This window comes from Pelecanus crispus, chromosome 1 (genome assembly GCF_030463565.1).
Source record: "Pelecanus crispus isolate bPelCri1 chromosome 1, bPelCri1.pri, whole genome shotgun sequence".
Taxonomy (NCBI): Eukaryota; Metazoa; Chordata; class Aves; order Pelecaniformes; family Pelecanidae; genus Pelecanus; species Pelecanus crispus.
In genome coordinates, this window is record NC_134643.1 from 184,870,271 (window position 1) to 184,885,675 (window position 15,405).

The 15,405-nt window shown below is 37.6% G+C and overlaps 1 protein-coding gene across 1 annotated transcript in view; it reads left to right on the plus strand.

Moving 5' to 3' along the window:
- PCDH9 (protocadherin 9) overlaps positions 1-15,405 on the plus strand; it is a 706,567-nt gene that overhangs the window by 454,357 nt on the left and 236,805 nt on the right. The gene's annotated exons all lie outside the window — the stretch shown is intronic.

Here is a 15,405-nt window from a genome sequence, read left to right on the forward strand (position 1 = left end):
CCAATACTGTGACTAGTATTTTGGCACTGGAATGTGGAGAATTGGACATACTGAAAACCGGGAGGGAGGAGTAACACTGCCCTTAAGCCTCTTGTTTTCTGTCTAGAATGTGGAGATAAAGGTTAAAAGTCTTATCTGTGCCCTTGGAAGGTAATTGAACTTGAGTTCTCTTGCATCCCAGGAGTGTGGAAATAAGAATTAGTTTCTCCCTCTGGCATTTCTCCCTTTTGTGTAGATAAATAATTGTCACTAGGCCCGTATAAACCGGGAGAGGTGTCCCTGGGATCTGATGCGCAATATTAAGGTCCATGTTCTCATTTGGGCAAAGCGGGATCTGAATTATGACATTTAAATCATGGTAGATGAGAATGCAGACTGTGGAATATTGACCTTAGAAGCACTTTTCTCATACTTTTTGTGGGAGGACGGAGAGGGTGTGTTGGGTGAGACTCTATAAAGAAACAATTTGAAATGCTTTACTGATTCAGAGTTGTGTTCTGCTTTCCTTTTCTCTTTTCCCTTTTTCCTCTTCTTTTTATTCTTGATATGACACCTGCACTTTATTTTCTTTGCCAAAACAGAAATATTGTTGGAACTATGATCTTAAACCCTAAATCTGTCAAAATACAAAGAACTATAAAAGAATAGCAACTACAAATGGATTGACTCTGGAGCAAGAATGTATGTCTGCTTAAGCAAGTGAGGAGCTTAAGTGGAATTATCCTGTTAATTCTCTGACCACATATGAGATGTGTGAAAGATTTAACAAGATCAGAGAGGAGTTTTAAGTCAGCATTGTGTGTTGGCACTCTCACATTGGCTTCACTGACTCTGAATTGCACATCTGTTCAAAATGTAACATAAAAATTCTCCAGGAGAGTTAGGAAAAATGTGCTTAGTAAACTTTATACCAAGTTATTAAAAATGTGGGTTTAGAAATTTTATATCAAGCACATTGTGCAAACCTAGTATATTAATCATGATGATCTATTAATCTCTAATACAGAGACTAATAGAAGATTAGTCAGAGTTAGTAAGTTTTCTTAAAAGCTATATGAAAAGTTTTAATACGTCTGTGGTTACACCTGTTTAGCCTTGGAGATGCTAAATTCATGGCAAATCTATGAAAATCTAACCATCAGGCTGTACTGATGATTAGTGAAGTATTGAAGTATAGCTTTTCCACCTTTTATCAGACTGAATTAGGAGAGGCATTGAAGTAGTGCATTCCATATCTCATCAAATCTCACAAACTAAGAAGGGAATGATATGGTCATTACTGTGACAGAAATCATTCTAGGAAAACCCAGGGCAGGAAGGGAGTGATGCTACCCATTAGATGGATTTGACTTTTATATCTTATTCAGTATTAAGTTATTGCCTAGGCATTGTGTCAAAAATTATTTTGCTACTGGAGGCACAAGTTTTTGGATGAGATGTGAAATGGAGTTTAAAGCAGTTTATGGTTATTGAAGATCCTGTAGCAATTTTCAGAAGAGAAAGATGTTATCTAGTGATCGGCCAAAATTACTTTGTGGGTATTTACATATGTTCAAGGCTAAAATAACTGATGTAGTATCATTTCAACATTGTATTCTTTGATACTTCTAAACTGAATTTCTAGTTCTATTGCAGTGAAATGTTAAATAGTTGTTGTATTTAACAGTAGAGGTAGTTTCATTTCAGTGGCTGTTGAAGGGATTGCTGTTTATGAAAATACTTGGAGCATGCTGACGTAAAAGATACAGCTATAAAGTAAGGAAAAAGTCTTAGTGGATAGTAGTGGTACATGTACTGTTGCCAGTTTTGGATGATAAATGTTGCAGAACGGTATCTTATTTTTATTTTAAATATTTCAACTGAAGAAAAAGAGAGGTGCTTGTGGGAATATTTTCTAATGATCTCCAAGAATAAAATCTGCAGAAATAAGACAGATTTATTCCACTGTATTTTTATGAAAGTTCATTCTAAGTAAAGGTTTGCTTCAGCTCATGGGAATATGATGTTAATCTTGATAGTGAAGTCCTTGCCTCATGGTGAGAGCAATTTTGGTTAATGGCTTTAATGCTTAGTGAATTGTGTGGTTTATTATTGTACACTGTAAAGTTGTGCAAATAAAAATGCAGTCATTGTTTCTCAATATTAGTATGTTGCTACTTTAATTATATTTGAAAAGTGACCAAGGCCCAGGTCTTCAAAACCTGAAATAAGAAAAGAAAAAGAACTAAAAGTCTTGATAACATATCACACAAAAGTATGAGAAACCTTGCCGCCATATTTTCTTGCAACCATTAGCTCTACAGAGACACAAGAGCTACAATTACATGTTTTAATAAAAGAAACATACACCGTGAGAGTACATTCATCTAGCTAATCTTAAAACAGCAATCTCTCTCATTGGGGGAAACTGAAATTAAGAGAGAAGCCAAACACTAGCATTGTCAGTCACACACTGTCATTGTGGTTATGAGGTAAAGGCAACAAGATAGAAATATGAAGTAAAAAGTAAAATTTATAAGAACTTTAATAGTGATGTGTATAGTTCAAGTTTGGTTTGTGTCACTCAAACCTGTCCTCTTTCTACAGTTTTTATTTTAACTCGAGGCTTTCATTCAGTTCGCTAAGATATCTTTTCCATTTCACCATTGTTAATTGAGCAGTATTAATTGATTGTCAGAGGACTATGATGCTAACCTGCCAGTTGCAACTTCCCTATATTTCACCTATGTCTCATTTGCACCCTAATATGCTTTATAAGAATTCTTCCATCAGTGAGCAACAATTCATTTTTAAAAACAACATAGTGCTGCAGAGTGACACCGGCACTGTGGTTTTGTTAATGTATTATTAAATGATAATAACAACAAGTAATTCAAATTTACAACAGGAAGTCTCATTAGTCAAGAGTCATGGTTATGATGACTTAATTTTGCATACAATATTGATTTGTAAGGCAAGCCTTGTGTATGTTATGACATTTTATTGCATTTAAATGCAGCAATTAACAACCTTAGCCTTGCCTTGCTGACGACGACTTTGCCAGAAGCATGGGCCAAAAGGAAAGGAAAACAGTATGACATTACTTGGCTACATTGTTTGTCACCATGATGACAAACAAAAGAGAAAGATCGTAAATACTATAGTGTGGAGAGTCTGTAAAAACACCCAGCAAAACAAAACAAGGCACATGCCAAAAAGGTGATTTTATAATTTCTTGGAAATTAATGGTTTTGAGTAATCTGAACTGTGCTTTGGTGTGTGGAATACTGACCTCACATGTTCTCCAAGTTAACACTATCTTTTGCATTTGGAGGGTGTGTATGTTACACAACCTATAAAAACTAAAGGAAGGTTTTCCAAAGATCAATCAGCTGATTAAAGTTCTTTACTTTTAGTATATCAGGTAGGGATTTAGAAAACATAAAGTTTCTTTAGGATCTAAAAAAAAAAAAGTCACTGTAAAATTTTATTTACTGGTATGACATTATAGCCTCTCTTATCACCAAAAATCCTACTTTTTAATGGCTTTAAATGTGCATATCACAAAGTGCACTTTTAACACAAACATCTTCTTTATCATCAGTTACATTAAAAGTGTACAGCTGTCTGATGTATTTTAATGTGGCTTATTTTTTCAGTAATCAGTCAACAGAACTATGGTTTTGTTTGCCAGCAGTCAGGTGCAGAATGTTATTTTTCATTATATGTGTGGTTTTCATTGGCATAAAAAACCCACCTATCTTATTAGAGAAGAATTCTTTTTGCACTGTGGTTTAGTAAAGGTTGTCAGGGACTTAAATTTAGATTGGAATTGTTAACGTATCTAAGCATTTCACGCAGCAGAGCTGTGCGATGGAACTGTATGAAGGAAAAAAGTGCCTCCTAGTGTAAAGAAGGGGAAAAATGCACTTTCATGAAAATGCTTGATAAATCACATTTTGATAGCTGCAAGCTGCGGATGTGATTCATTTTTCTTCAAAGAGATAAAGAGGAATAGCATATATTTAGTAGAGTGTTAGAACTGCTTTGGGGAGAAAGCCTACTATACACTGAGGATGAATCTATGCAATAATTCCAATGGTTTAAAACCACACAGAAATATAATATTTATGTTTCCTGATATATGTTTATGAAGCTAAGTAAATGCTTGCCTAATTTCTACACCTCATTAATAAGTAGTATCGATATATGTTTCATAACACAAAGTAATAGCTTTATAAAAACAGGGAGCTGTAGATTGTAACAAAAACACTGTTTTGAAGGTCATCCTTTACTTAGTAAAAACTAAGTAGAATATTATTTTGTGTCCTAAGTTATTAATTACAAATTCCAAAGCAATTCCATATTCTTGGAAGTAATGTTATAATGCTGTCAACCAATAATAACTGCTTGTGGATGGCTTTTTTATTTCCAGCACATTAAAAATTGTATGGCTAAATGTGGCTGATCAATACCTGAGTTCCCTCATTTTAATAAACCTAATACTCCAGTAGTTTAGTCAAGTGATGTCAGGGGTATTAAATCATACTATAATTCCAGTAATAAGTAGGAATATCTCTGTGGCAGTGGTTTAATTATGATTAAAGTTCAGAGTAATGGCAAGACTGTCTTGTATTACACTTGGTCATATGATAGGGTCCCATGTCGAGAAGCTAAGCCTTTCATGCAAAGAGCTTTGGTTTTACAGTGTCACTATCATTACACCCAGTAGGTGATGATGGTTTAACCTTGCGGGCATACCCTCTGCTTAATCCTGCCTTTCATTTTCCTGCCTCAAAAGTTTCTTGTCATACTTGGTTATATTGGAGTCCATAGCTGAACATCCTAAGGTGCGGGAAGAAATGTTACTCTGTTAATGCTTAGCTCTGAAGAAATCACTGTCCATAGTTATTCTTGTGTTTTCATAATATGAGACTCTATGTGAACTAAAATAGGAACATTTGCCTTTGAGTCATTTCCTCCATTTCATTAAACACAAGTTCATACCTCACACAGAATCTAACACTGTCACATTTAGCTACAGGCAAGTAGGAGTAAGAAAAACTGGAGTCAAGTTGGTGAATTAGCCTACTGAAGAGCTATAAAAGAGTCTGAAATCTGAATTCAATCTTAGCCCATGCACTTCTTTCTTTAAAAAGATAAATAAAATCTGAGAGGCATTAAGAGGTATTGCTATCTGTTTACATCTCTTTGCTACCTCATTACAGTGAGGATTTTAAAATTGTCTTGGTTTAGAAAAGCCACTGCACTACATCTGTTCCTGTTCTACTCTCTTTTCCCCCATACACCAAAGCTAATTGGAATGTAAATCAGGATGGCATAGCCACTGAATGGGCAGTGAGAGGGGAACTTGTCCCATCATTTCTGTAAGATGAACACCTAATGTTTCTGAACTTTCTAGGTGCTCCTGCCATCCAAGATGAGAAATTGCAGGTCCTCAGCAGTGAGCTGAAAAGGCCAGATGGGGCGTGGGGACTATTCAGACTTGTAAGAAAAATTTAGAAGGGTTAGAGGATTAAAGGAAGGGGAAGGTTGCACATCAGGTGAAAGCTCGTGCCTGTGACTGCCATCGCTGCTAATACCTAGGACAGTTTAAAACCACAGATGCTTTTGCCAGTGATGCAGATGAAAACAAAAGACTGATTTAAGGAATTGCTGAGTTTTCTCCTATCAGTAAGAGTTATCTTCTCACAAGGCTTTTCTTCTCATCACAGTAAGCCCAAATCTACTGCAGAGATTCACAGATTTTTTTTAAGTTTTAAAGCATTATCATTATCTAGTCAAATCTCTGTCATAGCGCAGTGCATAGAATTTCACACAGGATTTCTTAAATCAAGCCTGTATTTCGGAATAGTCCAGTGATTTATTTCCATTGATACTTGTATTGGGTTTACATGGCAAGGCTGGGGGGGTGGGTGCGGAGCAGAGCTGCAGGGTGTGTTTCTATGAGAAGAGACCAGCGGCTGCCCCCATGTTAGACAGAGCTAGTTCCCACTAGCTCCAAAACAGACCCAATGCTGCCCAAAGCTGCACAGCAGCTGGGAGAGAGGAGTAAGAAAAATGTGACAGAAACAACTCTGCAGACCCCAAGGTCAGTGAAGAAGGAGGGAGAGAGGGTGCTCCAGGTGCCAGAGCAGAGATTCCCCTGCAACCTGTGGAGAAGAGCATGGTGTCCTTGCAGCCCATGGACGACCCCCCACTGGAGCAGCTAGATGTGCCCTCAAGGAAGCTGCAGCCCGTGAAGAGCCCACCCAGGAGCAGGTTCCTGGCAGGAGCTGCAGCACACGGGGAACCCACGCTGGAGCAGTCTGTTCCTGAAGGTCTGCACCCCGTGCAAAGGACCCATGCTGGAACAGTTAGTGAAGGACTGTATCCCTTGCAAGGGACCCTACGTTGGAGCAGGGGAACAGTGCGATGAGGAAGGAGTGGCAAAGACAAAGTATTATCAACTGACTGCAGTTCGCATTCCTTGTCTCCCTGCACCACTCGGCAGGGAACGGGGGGTGGGGAGGAGGAATCAGAAGAGTACAAAATGAAGGAGTAATGTTGGGGGGGGGAAGGTGTTTTTAATTTTGTTTTTTTTGTTTCACAGTAACTGGTGAGTGATCTCCCTGTTGTGATCTTTTTCGTCTTATTTTCTTCCCTTGTCTTGCTGAGGAGGGGGGGAGAGATCATAGAATCATAGCATACTTTGGGTTGGAAGGGACCTTTAGAGGTCATCTAGCCCAACCCCCCTGCAGATAGAGCAGCTTAGTGGGCACCTGGTAGTCAGACAAGGTTAACCCACCAGAGTGTTAAAGTAGTTACAGTATTGCCAGTCTGAAAGCATTTATCTTCAGTGTCTAGCTCTTGTCTGTGAGACTGTACCACCCTTTGTCAACAGGAAGTCTTTAACTTCCAGAAGTGTACAAATATTTAAGGCCCAAGGTACTATTTTGACTGGTACAGCCTCCTGTGTAATACAGGTCAGAAATCTTAGCCGATAATTTATACAAAAGTATGTATCATCTGCTTGTATTGCATGTGTTTCAGGATGATTCCTTAATCTAATGGTCTTCACTGTCAGAGGAAACAGTATTCTGATGCTTACTGACTTCGACTGAATCAACTTTTCACCTTTTATTTGATAAACTGGATATTTGGTGTCCATAGTTTAGACTTGGTGCTCAAGTCATCTTGGATTTGTAATAAATTGGTTAGTTCTTCATAGTATTTTGAATGTTGCAATACTTTGTTCTTGAGCACTTTTCTTTTTTCTTTGTTTTTTGCATATTGGTTCCGTATCTGGCCAGGACACAAAAGAACAGTGAATCATTCAGTCCTTTCTAACACTTTTACAGCTAAATGACAGAGTCAACAGTTTCAAGTTAAATAGTCACAATAAGAAAAATAAAACATAACTCTTCTAAAACACAGACTTTTTCAAAATCAGTTTCTCTTTTTATCATTCATTGTTTTGACCTAAGTGGGTACTTTCCCATGCCTCAAGAGCATGCTGTTTAACAGTACTTTTTAGCAGTAGAACAGCAACAGGTTTTTTTATTCTTTAGAGACTTTCCATGGGAATTAAAAGTAAAAAGCACAACTGAATACATATATCTTTAATCACGGTTAAATATATTAGAAGGGCTTTATTAGCATTCTAGGTGCTCTATCAGATAACTATATTGGAGACAATGCACCTTTTAACAGTGTGATAATGACAGCAATACTTGTTTGAGATTTTTGAGGTTGCCTTTTCTGAAATTCAATGAAAGTTATTATTGCCAGCTATGGCTCTTTGTTACATTGATACTAAGATTCATTTTCTGGTGCTTCAGAATCTGTTTCTAATGGAGTCTTAGCGGTGCCACTCCTATTCACAATGGCAAACACTTACTTGTTTAAAAGAAAGATTATAGTTGTGAGAATAAAGGTGTCAAGTTTAGCATGGAATTGTTAATTTCAACGTTCAAGTTGTTGCAAATTGTAAGTGAAATTAGAATTGCTGATGGCTCCAATGAGAGGAATAACTCCATGCAGGAGGAATAACCCCATTGCACCAGCACAGACTTGGGCCTGACCAACTAAAAAGCAGCTCTGCAGTAAAAGAACTGGGGGTCCTGGTGGACAACAGACTGACCATGAGCCAGAAATGCACCCTTGAAGAAAAGAAAACAACCTCCTGGATTGCATTAAGGAGAGTGTTGCTAGTAGGTTGATGGAGATGATCCTTCTCCTCTGCTCAGCACTGGTGAGACACATTTGAAGTGCCAAATCCAGTGCAGGGTTCCCCAATACAGAAAGGAAATGGAAATATGTAGTGAGTCCAGCAAAGGGCCACAAAGATGATTAAGGTATTAGAGCATCTGTTATATGAGGAGATGCTGAAGGAACTGGGACTGTTCATCCCAGAGAAGAAAAGACTTAGGGAGGATCTTATTAATGTGTGCAAATACCTGATGGGGGGAAGAAGAGTAGAGATACAGCTAGACTCTTCTCAGTGGTATACCAAATGGAAGAAGAAGGGGCAACAAACTGAAATACAAAGAAATTCTGTTTAAACATAACAAAAAACCCCACCCATGCTTTCTTACTGTCAGGGTAATAGAACTGTGCACCAGGTTTCCCAGAGAGATTGTGGACTCTACATGCTTGGACATTTTGAAAATTGAACTGGAGATGGCTCTAGTTGGGCCTGATTTGAGCAGGGAGGTTGGACTAAACAGTGTCTAGAGGTTCCTTCCAACCTCAACCATTCTGTGATTCTGCAACCTTATGAACTAGTTCAATTCATTTTGTATAGACTATGCAATAGAGATGTGAAGAAAGAAGCAAAGAAAAATCTGTGTTCTCTAAGGTAAATGAATTATAATCTTGTAAGTTTATGGTAGGCTATCTTGTGTAGTACTATACACAGTATGTAAACCAAAATAAACATAAATATGTACAATCCAAGCTACTGGTTTCTAATTCAGTTGCCTAAATGTAACAATGTAGTGCCATTTGTGATCCCATAGGGCATGCAACACATGCACATCCAGCATATATGCCCCAGGATCTATTTTCTGTGGGAAACCAGGCAGGGTAATGAAAAGATATGGCAAATTACACCAAAAGCAACTATAAGGCATCTATACTGAGACTCAGAATCTACACTAGTTTGCCTAAACGCTCTTTACATAGAAAGAGATAAACCATAGTAGGCTTCATAAGAACATAATAAAGGAATAAGACCAATGGTTTGTCTAGCCCTGTACTTTGTGTATGCCGTGGAGGAAGGTAGATATGGAAAGCACTTTAGCTCTTAAAGTAGATATCTGAAATTGGTCAAGTAAATTCCATAGAAAAGAGTCTATACCCCACCAGAGGTTATGAATGAAGGCCGTAGTAAGTAGCCAAGAGGTACGTTTGTTAGTTCCAGACGTTAATGATGGAACTCAGCTCCATATTACAGAATCCTGAATTTGGATGGTTACACATAGAGATCTAAAACTTTAGCTAAGTGTCTGTGCTCCCTTCTTAATTTGCTGAGCACTAGATCTTTCATTTCACCTTAAAGCAGGTACCTAAAAGCAGGTACCTAAAAGCAGGTTGGCTAAATTTCACTCTAGAGTCCATTTACTATATTTCTACTGAGCGTAATAGGAGCTCAAACACCAAACTAACATATAGATATTTGGGATGGAATTTAGCTCCAGAGTGTAGATGTATAGGGCTCAAATAATTTGTTATGCATAGGCATCTGGTGCTACTTGAAATACTCTAAGGTTACCTACCTCTTGTTAACTGCACACCCTTCTTTCACATTCGACATCCACATGCAAATATTGTACCTACCCTGGGATATTTCTAAACTGGCATTGCATGCTAATGGTTAGGCAGAAGTGATGTTTAGGTTCAGTTTCATTCAAAAAGAAGATAGCAGATTTAGGTGACTACCGCTATGAGTGCAGGTGTTATATATGTAACCTCTCTATGTATCTATAACTCATTTAAATGTGAGTTAAATAGTCTAAGCTCCCACTGTAGTCAGCAGAGACATAGTCAATATCATAAATGAGTTACAACCCATAACTCAATACATAAATAACCCATTCAGTTACCAAACGTGTGTCTACTTTAATGTGAGAGGCATAGTTTTTCAGACTACATTGACTAGATTGCCATTGTGCATAGGGGAAGCTTAGACACCTAAATTTAGTTGATTCCAACAAATCCAACCTTTTGTGTGAGGTGAATCCCAACTGTTCTTGTTGCTAAGGGAATACTCTTATCTTTTGGGAGATTTAAGAGTCTTTCTTACCTACCTGCACATAACATTTTTCAAAAGAAAAAGGCATTTTTTAATTTCCTGCCTCATTTTTACAGTACCAATTGAATACAAATACCAATTTGCATACCTTCCTCTTCCTTTTTTTTTTTTTTTTTATATAACTAAAGTTAAAGCATCCTACCTTTTAAAGCATAGTTCTAAAGAAAGATTTCTAAGAATGTTTTTGTTCTTTAATCAGTTTTCCTTCCTCCAAACAACCACCAAATATTGTCTGGTAAGTAGTATAAGTCTCATGCCATTTTTAAAAATAGCATGTCTTGAAGTGAAGATTTTGCATTTTGGCTGTCTCTTTAAGAATGTCCATATGGGACATTCATGGAATCCAGTCACAGGATATTGAGTTCCTTCCTTAAAGCAAATAGCTTGATAAGCTTTTGCTTTCCAAGAAGGAGGCCTAGTCCTTTGGTAGAAAAAGTGTGTCATCTTCAGAAATACCTTTATATATCACTGTCTTCAGATTTGACCTAGTCTTGTCCAGAGACTAGGTGTTCATTTTGTTTATTTTGCCTATTTTATGGATTTGTCTTTTTGTTTTTCTTTTATTTTGTGTTTGCTTCTTTGTTGTAAATCTAAGGAGAAATCCATGCATATGAAGGGAGGTTCCCTGAACAGGATCTGAAGGTTATCTGTTATAGGGGTAATGAATATTCTCTTTTCTTTCAAATATTTGCCTTCCCAAGGAATGCTTTATGTTTCTGTGCATAAACTTGATCTGTTTCTCTTAAACAAGAGGAGAAGGGGGAGGAAAGATGAACTAAATATATTGAAAACAAATAAGAAATTATATTTACAGTCTAAAACAATTAAGTAAACCTTCTAGAAATAGGAATAACAGTTGAATCTTTTCTTAGTCTACTGATCCAGGAAAATACATGTTAAAAGAAGATAAGTAGGGCAAATTAAAATAATAATAGAATGCTTATTTTGTTCACCATACACAGCATGTTACATTTGTTTATTCTTTGGTGCCAAGGTGAAGGCATGCCTTCAAGAGAGAAGTCATCTAGATGTGGTAACATCATAAGCGACCAAACTTAGGACATATTTACCTTTGGCACGGAAATAGAAATATATAGTAAATATTTACCAAAGCCTGAAACCTTGGTATTTTCCATCTGCAATCAATTAAATAGATAAATAAAGAAATAAAAAATACTCAGCTCTTCAGGAAGGTTAGAAAATTTTGCAGTTTTAGCAAAAATTTTTTCAATATAAAAGTCATGCTACATCACCATAAAATTTTTTTTAAAAAAAAGTTATTCTTTGTTTAGTAACATCTGGTCATCTTTGGGAGAAAGTAGAAAAAAATATTTTCTTGCATATACCTATATCTTATTTTTATACCTTAATCAGTGTGGTTATAGCAACATCAGCAAGTAATATACAGCACAGTAGGAACAGGTCTGAGTGTGAAGCAGCTGGTGCTAAGGACACAACATTTACTTTGTACACTTAACGTGGCATTTACTCTGGACTTGTGTGGTCCCATGGACTGAATGCCCATTTGTTACTGGCGAATAATTCTAGTTTCACTTCATCCAAAAAGAATCCCATTCTTGTGCTCCAAAAGGGCTTCACAAGACAAACCCAAGTGTGTCAAGCGGGGATGACAAGGAGATTTGTGTCATAAGTACACTCCTGAAAGTTAATGTAGGCATACTCTTTGATAACATATATTTCTTTCTCCATGAGCCAACTCACCTATCATTTTAAAGAAATTTACATTACTGAACTATGGTCCAAATACTGCATGCTTAAATATTCCCAGCATATTTATGGTGGTTTTAAAGTTCTTCACCCTGAAAAACCCACAAAAATGTCATTTTCAAGATAAAACTTCAAATTAAATTCTATGTGCCTACCATTTAGGAGAAGGATTCTTTTTGCTTTCTTGGTGATATGCCCAATTACTCTTTTAGATTAGATCTGTGTTGTCTTCAAGATCTAAAGAAAGTGTTTAAGTTCATTGAAAAAGATTGAATAACTTCTTTTTTTTTACTTTATCCTTACTGAACAGTACTGAAGTATTTCATTGCATAGCTGCATTTATGGAAAAATGTCATGAAGATAGCTATTGAAGACATAGTTTTATATTAAATAAAAGCATGTTATAAATGATTCGTCCATCTAAAAAAATGGAAAAAAATGAAAACCTTCTCAACTTGATAATCATTGCATATTTTTTAATCCAAAAAACTCCTGGTGTGCATGTTTATCACTTTACATGTGCTTCATTTTTTGCTTATGTAAAATATATATATCACTGACATTACAGTGTGATGGAATAATTGACCAGTTTTGATGTTTAGCTTTTACTGAATATTAACAAATCTTTTTCTGTTAAAGAGCAGTGGTCAACTACTGAATTTAAGGGAAAGCAATTTATTAGTCAAAACATATAAGTTGTTGCAATTTAAAATGTACTTAAAACATGCAAGCACATATTTCAATATTGCCAAAGACTTATACTGTAACACAGCAAAGGCAGACGAAATACATTTTATTTTTAGTAGAGAAGCCAATAAAATCTGGGTGTTTTGGAGTTTTCTTTTTTCTTGGTTTGTTTGTTTTTTTTTTTTTAAGTATATTAGTTTTGCAAAAATGTAACAAAAGAGGCTGGTTTTAATTGGTAGTGTTATTGCGAAGCCCTTGAAACCCAGCCACTTCCTAGTTGTTGTGTGAATGTGATCTGGCAAGCACTGCATAGTCATTAACTAATGGATTGTAGCTGCAGTCTTTCAATAAAAATGTGTAGGTGGTTAGTAGTACTGTAGTGTTACCAGCAATTTTAAAGTCATTTGTAGGTTAGCTTGTGAAATTAAAAGGGTAATAAAAAATTTCCCTGCACTGCTGCCTTTTTTCAGCTGATTTAACTGCAGATTCCTTGGATCATTCACAAGAGGAACCAAATGACTCAAAATAATCTTCCACACCACAGTGGATTAGTTGTTTGGATGATAGCTTCACAGTTTATATATTTCTTTTCATGAGAAATTAAAGGAATAGTGTGAGGTAATTGTTTTGTGCCATTACTTCAGGTCTGTTTTTTTTTTTTAATAGTATACATACATGTCCTTTATTATTGGTTCATTATAAATGGAAATCATATATTTTCAGTTGTAAATAGACAGTTAATAATTTAAATTTCTATTTGCATGAGCAACTACACTGTTTGGGGACATATTAATGATACTTTTTGCGGAACAGTGAAAATATCTAACATATGTTACAGATGAATATAGGTCACTATGCCAGCTGTAACAGATAAATAGATGCATATCTATGCATACTGACATGCATAGATATAACACATTCAGCTAGGGTACAGAGAAGTTCGGCTAATCTCAATTTTAGCTAATGATACTGACCTTTGGCTACCCAACTTCCCTTCAGAATTTAAAGAGACAGCATGACTGATCTTAAAGATGAACATAGTTAAAAATAACCTGATGCATCAGTGGTTATGCTCTGTTGATACTGTGTGCAGTCTAATCAGACTCTAAGGGTCACATTTTCAAGAAATTCTAGCTAGGAACCTACGCTCACAAGCTCTATTTCTGAATATATGGGCTGCTGTGTTAGGCATATGGTGCCTGTCCAGTTCACGTCTGGGATACCTAACAAAAATAGTCTCTTTAACCCTAATTATGCATTATGCACACTTAAGCCTCCTAGCCTATAATATGAGTCATGTCTCTCAATAGATGAAAATACTTTAGTATTACAAATATGTATTAATAGTCACTTTCTATCCTGAAAGACAGCATTTTTCAGCTACTCTCTGTATAAATGATGGAAGAAGAGGTCATGTCAAAAGAGGAGAATAGGATGAAAAAGACAACTTTAGAGACACGTGTGAGTTTATCCATGTTATTTTGCAAGCAATGACAACATTATTATGAAAGAGTTATAGTTTGAAAGAAGTCTGGTTACACAAAAAATAATGAAGAATCCTAGAATGGCCAAATAGTAAGTTGCTTTGCATGCGTTGTTCACTTTTGGGCTTAAGGGCGATCAGCTGGTTCCACAAAAACATACACGAATAAATTAAAAAAAAAATCTTCATAAAAGTACAATAACGGTTAAAGAAACATTTAAGAAATAACAATTTGATCTTTTGGAATATATCTGTATTGGGTTTGCATGGCAAGGTTTTGGTAGCAGGGGAGGCTACAGGGGTGGCCTCTGTGAGAAGCTGCTAGAAGCTTCCCCTGTGTCTGATAGATCCAGTGCCAGCCGGCTCCAGGACAGACCCACCACTGGCCAAGGCCGAGCCAGTCAGCAATGGTGGTAGCACCTCTGTGATAGCATGTTTCAGAAGGGGAAAAAAAAAAAAATCCAGCCTGGGCACGAACTGCAGCTGGAGTGAGGAGTGAGAATGTGAGAGGAACGACTCTGCAGACACCAAGGTCAGTGGAGAAGGAGGGGGAGGAGGTGCTCCAGGCATTGGAGCAGAGATTCCCCCGCAGCCCGTGGTGAAGACCATGGTGAGGCAGGCTGTGCCCCTGCAGCCCGTGGAGGTCCATGGTGGAGCAGATATCCACCTGCAGCCTGGGGAGGACCCCATGCCAGAGCAGGTGGGTGTGCCCCAAGGAGGCTGTGACTCTGTGGGAAGCCCTCACTGGAGCAGGCTCCTGGCAGGACCTGTGGACCCATGGAGAGAGAGGAGCCCACGCTGGAGCAGGTTTTCTGGCAGGACTTGTGACCCCGTCGGGGACCCACGCTGGAGCAGTCTGCTCCTGAAGGACTGCACCCTGTGGAAGGGACCCACGCTGGAGCAGTTCATGAAGAACTGTAGCCTGTGGGAAGGACCCATGTTGGAGAAGTTTGTGGAGGACTGTCTCCTGTGGGAGGGACCCCATGCTGGAGCAGGGGAAGAGTGTGAGGAGTCCTCCCCTGAGGAGGAAGGAGCAGCAGAGACAACGTGTGATGAACTGACCGCAACCCCCATTCCCCATCCCCCTGTGCCGCTCGGGGGGAGGAAGTAGAGAAAATTGGGAGTGAAGTTGAGCCCGGGAAGAAGGGAGGGGTGCGGGGAAGGTGTTTTAAGATTTGGGTTTATTTCTCATTACCCTACTCTGTTTTGACTG